The sequence below is a fragment of the Diachasma alloeum genome, unplaced genomic scaffold (assembly GCF_001412515.2).
Source record: "Diachasma alloeum isolate Michigan unplaced genomic scaffold, Dall2.0 Dall_scaffold_00301, whole genome shotgun sequence".
NCBI classification, from domain to species: domain Eukaryota; kingdom Metazoa; phylum Arthropoda; class Insecta; order Hymenoptera; family Braconidae; genus Diachasma; species Diachasma alloeum.
In genome coordinates this window covers 383,375-390,742 of record NW_021680440.1, presented here as the reverse complement: position 1 = coordinate 390,742, position 7,368 = coordinate 383,375, and the positions used below count along the sequence as shown (strand labels likewise).

General features: G+C 43.8%; 1 protein-coding gene across 1 annotated transcript in view; it reads left to right on the top strand.

Annotated features, from left to right (window-relative positions):
- The window catches only part of LOC107039536, a 51,725-nt gene that overhangs the window by 27,150 nt on the left and 17,207 nt on the right, over window positions 1–7,368 (top strand). The window lies entirely within an intron of this gene.

Below are 7,368 nucleotides of genomic sequence, written 5' to 3'. Positions count from 1 at the left end.
ATAGTGGTGGCTAACTGGTAGTTGAAGCGAGATAGTGACCCGGGGAAAATCCGAAATAAGAGACAAGAGGGCCTCTCTCTCTCTCTCTCTCTCTCTCTCTCTCTCTCTCTTTCTTTCTTTTTTTCTTTCTCTCTATCTGACTTCGGTTGATTGAGGGGAAGGGGAGGGGGAGGGAGAGACTCCGATCAGCTTTCCGATAATGAAATGATCCATCCTCTGCGGCGGAGTCTCGGCGAGTATCGCTCAATGACCAAACAGAAGGAAACAGGATGAATGGACGGGGGAGGGGAAATCCCACTCGCTTGGTAATTCTGTTCATCAGGTTTCTTGGAGAATTGGTGAATGGAGAAATGGTTTGGCGATTTGTCTTGGGGTCGATGGAGGTCTTGGATGAAACAGTAGGAAGGGTTTTTTGTCGCTGGAAAGCTGCGGCGAGCTCGGAGGAGATAGAGATCTCAAGTGTATCTGGCGATTTAAAAGAGGAATTTTATTTTGTTGGGATTTCAACTCTGCATTGGTAATTTATGGTATTTCCGCGAGTACGTGGAAATATTTGTTTACAATCTGACACATTAAAAATTCATACGATTTGAATGATTTTTCGTCTTTTGTACTGTTGTATCCGTTAAAAATTACCAAGTTAAATCGTAAAAAATGAATTTTACGGGGAGAAATATTCAGTAAAAGTTACGGAACAATTCACGTAATCCGCAATGGGGAGATGTGTTCCGACAATTTTCGAAGCGTAATTTTCACGTTTTTTATCTGTTAATTTTTATTGAATTATTCTCTCCGTATTCACGTCGGAAACGTTCCGTTAGAATGAAGCAAATTTATAAGTTGTTCTCTGAGTGTACGATAATTATCCCGACATTAAGAATTAATTCTTGCCAAATCGCTCGAATTTACTTTACGACACGTTAAGCCTCCCCCGAATGCAGAGAGAAAAAATCTCTCAATTCTCTCTCCGCGCCCAGTCCTCTTCTAAAATGCCGGTATCCCGAGGATTTCATCCCCTCTAAATAATATTTCAAAGCGAAGCGCAATGAAACACGACTACACGTGTACCCAGGATGAGCGGATTACGTTTGATACCCTCGGCGCACCCGGAAATAAACGTGAAACAAATGTGTTGTGAAACAACTGCCCGATGCCAGCATGGCCGGCAAAAAGTCCGCCCCAAAAATATAAGAAGTCATCAGTATGCCGGTCCTACACCAGGGGTTCATTCGCAGTGGGCATGATAAACCTCGTGGTCTACGTTGAAAGATTATGGTCCACTAAGAAAAAGATTTTCTGCTCTGTGAGAGCATCAATAACCATGAAATCCCCCCGACGGTGGCACTAAAATCCCTCACGAAATTTTTTCCCCTCTCCAAACACAATCCCGGACCTTTCTAACCGCGCGCTGCCGCATCGAGGGGAAAGAGGATTGGTGAAACGCGGCGGACTCGTCGGTAGACGCGAGTAAATCACGAGTGCACGCGATCCACAGAAGGCAGGGTACTTTGGGGAAGTTAAGCCCCCCTGGCGAGTGGCGTACGGTATATATCTCAACCCCCGCACTCTTTCCCGACACGCGCCCCGACTGGACCTCACTCAGGATAGCTGGAGATTTTCCAATGAAAAACCCGTCGCGTCCAGTCTGATGTGCCTCACTCAAATAAACCCCAGACCAGAGAGAAAAATGAGGGGATGAAAAACCCGTTGGCCGCCGGGGGGAGGTAAAATTGAGAGAATAGAGAAGTGGACGACCGGATGGCTGGAAAATACCTAAGACCTCTATTCCTCTCCGTGGAATAGAGGAGAGCCGAGAGCGTCCACGTACGCTTGAGGAATAAATTTGTGCCCTCGTCTGGCTCTTTCTGCCAGGCGCCCCCCCGGTAACATCCGGATGAGAGAGGTTTACTGCGCGAGGGGTTGGAGTGTAAGGCAGTCAGATATCCGGTTTTCCGCTTGGCCAATTATCCGTGAGACGCCTGAGCCCCATCCGTAACCATTTCCCTGAAAGACATGCCCTCAGAGCGGGAAAAACGCGAAACTCTTGAGCGAGGCGCGAGATACGATTGTACGTGACCGGTGAGGGCCACTTTTTTTTTCTCCTTCCCTCGTGCCCTCGCTGCCGCACCGCTATTCAAAAATCCCCCGGTCATTTGCATGCGTCCCCTGCGACGACAATACCGCAATGCAATGTTCCGCGTGTATACACCCGCGGTATGGAATCCGTATATGAAAAGGCTTTTGGAGAAATTCTCTCTCGGTGAATGTGTATATCATGGTAGCCCAGGGGTTAAAGGCTGGGCAGTTCATCGTCGACGTTATTGTCTTCCGAGTGAGTGACCCCGACACTCTACCAAACCCGCCCTTCTGCGCACACCACAACTCATCTGGAGATATTTTTCAACTTTTATCTATCCGTGTACCAATCGTAATGCACAAGTCATCGTGGGATTTCATGGGAGTGATATTATCTTGATGTATGGAACACTTGGAGACCAGAGGGTTCCGTGGAAGGCGGTGGTTTATTACGAATTGTCGGACGACAATCGTTATTTTGAGATTTTGAAGATCTGCGAGGAAGACTTTAGGGAGTGTCCGTTTGCGACTTAAAAATCTGGATTTGATCATTCTGATGGGCTCCAGGGGAGACTTTCGGAGGGTTCAACCTCTGAGGTTCGAGGTCGTGCATTTTGCAAATTTGTAAAAATGCTGCACTTTTTTAAAATCAGAATTCCGGGGTATCTTTGAATGTCATGCGTCACATGAATTCAATCGTAGGTTAAAATGTTTGTTTTAATGCCATTAAGTCGAAGTTAAAAGATGATTACGATAGCTATATTGGTTGATTTGATTTTTATGATGATCGTTGAAAATTTCTAATTTTTTCATCCTCGGAGGGTTTCATTGGCATTAAAGGGGGCAATAAATACGGAATCAACATTCACTTGGCGAAAAATTCGATTTTGGCGAAAGTCGACTTTCCTCCGGGGGAAATCCAAGATCTGACACTTTGGCCGCAGGTGAAAAAAAAATTTTTCATTTCTTACTTTTTCCACATCCTTTTGAGAGTTCTGGATAGCCGGTCGTTTGGAACATCGGAATCAGCGTTCACCCGGTGAAAAAATTCGATTTTGGCGAAAATCCACTTGCCCCGGAAAACCCGAAAATCTGACCCTTTGGCTGGGGCCAAAAAAAACGGTTTCTCAGTTTTCACTTTTTCCACATACTTTTGACAGTTCTGACAAGCCCGGCGCTTAAATAGTTGGAATCAACGTTCACCCGGCTAAAAAATTCAATTTTGGCGAAAGTCGACTTTTCCCCGGGAAAAATCCAAGATCTGACGCTTCGGCCCCGGACGAGAAAAAAAAATTTTTACTCGCGTTACCGAACGAATCGTAAAATATCCTCCACCAACAGGTATTTTTCCATTGAATTACATTTCCCTCCCCGATTGCCATTCGTACCGTAAAATTTGCCGCGATTTTCCAGCTAATTTTCGTCAACTTTTCTCTCCATGTGAGGATTACGGATGGATTACGCAATATCAAGCAGACCAAAAATGCCGGGACGTCGAAGTTTAAGTATTATTGTCGAGGACATTATATACAGTCCTTATAGTTTGTGGATTATCGCGCGAAACGACCATCCATGATGATCAGGAGCGCGCTGTGATGATGGCTTTCATGAACCCAAGCGGATAGGTACTCATCCGCTGGAATTCCTCCCACTGACTCATAATTTCAGTTCTCCTTCTTTTCTCCTTCATCCCCCTCAACATTTCTAGTTTTCCCTGTCCACGCGGCGAATGTCTATGGCCCCTTCGTTCCAGGATTCAGCTCGTAAAGCTTTTACGAGGAATCGTATAAAAGTTGGGTAAAGCGCCACTCGGGCGCACTCGCCCTGCACCCAGTGTTTCATGACTAGCAGAAAAGCACGGCCTCGGGAGCTTTTCCGGAAGAGTGGATTTTCACCCGAAATCGTTGATATGTACTCATGGAAGGCACTGGATGAATCAGTTGGAGGGGCTTGAATATTCGAAGTTGAGTGGACACACCCTTGAGGTGGTGAGTCTGTGGGGACTTTGTTCGAAAGTTGTGAATTCAATTCACCTGCGTCTTTGATAGTCGCTAAGGTGAGGGCGGCGGGGGCGGAATGGGGAAGGCAAGCCAATTGCCTTTGGAAACCTGGAAATTGCAAAGTTCAGTCGCGACGGGTGATTGAGGGAAGACTGAGGGGAATTGCGATGAAGAGTGTGATTTAAACTTGTTTCGATATAATCCTCGATTAATACGATCACATTATAATTTTTAATTTTATGTTCACTCCGTCTGTCTCCTATTTCGCCGATTCAACCAAAAAACAAAATTTCATTGGATATTCAAGCAAATTGACTGATTAATGAATACCAAGATCAATGAAAATTCCACGTAATTATTCGTTGTTAAAAATTTAAAGATTGTTCCCTTGAAATTTAGAGAGTCATTTTCTAACAGTGTACTTCCACACGGAGAGAAATATTCAGTAAAAATTACGGAACTCACAACTCGTTCACCGATTACGGAATCGACTCAGAAAATTTAAGTGACGGTATGGTAATTTTTCACAGCAGATTCAGATAAAAATTACCGAACGCTCTGGAAAAATTCCGCGACAGTTCCGTAAAATTTCCTACAACCACATTTCGCTCCGGAATTACGGAGAAGATACGTAATTTTTATTGAATATTTCTCTCCGTGCATCGATAAAATTGTACTAACCCCCACTCCCCACTCACCCCCAACTTTAAATTGAGAAAATGCAATACCGGAACGAACGGTTAACCCCATTCAATTTGCCTCCGTCAATCCTCTCAATTGCTCCCCAAACATCCCGAGGCATTAACCACCGAGTGATATTTATCCAGTCCACATAATATCTAACCACCGAAAACGTGCTATCTACCCCTCCCAAAGCAATCGAAAGACCCCGGGAGAAAAATACCATAACTGAAGAACAATTATTCTGCGAAAATGCATTCAGCCAAATGAGGCAACACGCTCATACAACCGCTCCCGTAAAACTTGCTCCCAAGTATCGTTGAATCGATTTCCAATCGTTCAACTGTGCCGCATGTGTCTCGAGTATTTATAGCTTGCCTGTCATACGTTTTACGATGATTATTCAATGGCTTCCACAATTAGTCACCTATCTGCACCCGCATAAACATTCATACCAATATTTATTGTCCCAACCCCCTGTCCCCTCCGCCCTTGTAACATGGAATCAAAGCATCACGGAACAATAACTCACCTTTGTCCAATTTCACCTGAATCAGAACGGAATTCCTACCAATTCAAAATTAACGATTCGAAAATGAAAAGGATTTTTTTTTCATTTTCACCGCAATAAAACCGTCAAAATGAAATCATGTTGTAACTGAGTTGATCGAACTGAACCGAATCCGGATGAATTTATTTACTGGAATACACGGGAGTTCCGTGAAATGAATTCGCCGATGGGGGAAAAAAGTCGGAAATTAGAGGGAATAAAAAGTTTTTCCCTGAAATTCACGGTATATTTTTTAAAATTTTTATAGTACAGTTACACGGAAATGTCAAGGGAATTCGTCATTGAAAATTGAAAGTTTTATGGAAAAATCAATGGGAAGTGTAAATTTCAGTTCAATCATTGCTTGAAATTGATGAAAATCATGAAAATTCAGGTAAATATATTCTTGAATTTCCAATTAAAGGGAGGTTCGCATAAACATTCATAGAAATATTTATTGTCCAGGATTTTTATAGCATAGCCACATGAAAATGTCAAGGAAATTAATTTTGGTTGACCAACGAACTTAAAAATGTATCTTCTCCCTCATGTTTCATAATTAAGGAACGAAAATTTGGGATTACAGCCAACGAACTGTTTAAAAAAATACGTTAGGTTTTTTCAGTGGATTTTTCGATCCAAAAAAATTTGAATCTCTAATTTTTAGGGGTCGGAGACAAATTGAGCCCACAAAATCGGATTCCTGCGGAAAAATTACGCGAAAATACTACATTCAATTTTTACCCTCAAAGAGCGAAAAAATTTGTTTCCCGGCATGCACCGCTCCCCAATTAAGAATCGAGCCCAATTTGCTACTGAATATTCCCGTTTCCCCGCAAATTTACGTATCTCACACACCGAAAAATTCCCCTCCCAACCCGCCTGCCCCCCAAAAATCACCGATCCGAAGGAAGCCCATTTTTTCCACTTCTCCCCTGAAAAAGAAATCACGACATAACCGAGTTCACCGAACCCAACTGTTACCAGATGAATTTATTTACCGGAATCCCCAGAGCTCCGCCGAAACGAATTCCTCGAAACAAAAAACAATGCGAAAACGAAAAAAAAGCAAAAATACGAAACAAGTGAAACCGACGAAAGAAAAACGCTGTTTTCACCGGTAAACACATCGTACACTCGTCGCTTTGGTGTGCAAGCCTCACACTGTAATTCCTCATTCGCCGGAGCAGTGAAAGCCCCATGACGCTTGTATATATGTGAGAAAAATAGAATGAGAGAGCGAGACACGTTGTACGTGTACCCAACGAAAGCCCACTTTTAAACCATCCCCAGTTTTTCCGAGGTTTTCCAACGCGCCTCATCCCCCCGGCCCCCTCCCCCCCTCATCTTTTAACCAACCGCGTCCCACTGCATCTTTCTCTATTTATCCCCTCAACACTTCACTGCGAAACAATAAAAGCTTTCAGGCATTGGGTTGTGTACCCGACTCGTACACAGGCGTGATTTCTTTTTTCTCCTTCATTTTCTCTTTCATTCTGCATTTTTTCATTTTTATTTATCATTTTCCCATTTAAGAGTGGGATAAAACGCTGGGGAGATTTAATTCCATCGAGTTGTCGAGCTTTTCAAGCCCCTCGGGCGCTCAACCAGTTTCATTAGGCCCCGGGGTGCGTCTTATCACATTGAGAGGCTCCTGCATTGATACATTTCCGCGCGTAACGGTTTACATAAAAAAAAAATGTGTGCAGAGAATGCAGCGCGCCGCAGAACAGAGGGCTTTTCCTTTTTTTCCGCCTGACTCTCTCGCCGGGGCCTCGGGTTTCATTCTCATCGCGCGAATAGATAAGTAATTACTAATTAAGCAGCCGGTGAGCGTGGAAAACGAGGAACTACTCGGGTTCCTCTCGTTTATTTATATTTCTTTGGCTTTTTTTTTTCGCGTTGAAAGTCCCGTGAAGGTGGAAGCGTGTGTCATCGACCTCCGACGTTTGTTACGACGCTCTCAAATGTATCATATATCAGGATAATTCAGGGGAGTGGGGAATGTTGCCTGTCACTCTCTTGCAAATAATTACCGGCCCGCAGAGGCCCTTCCACCTC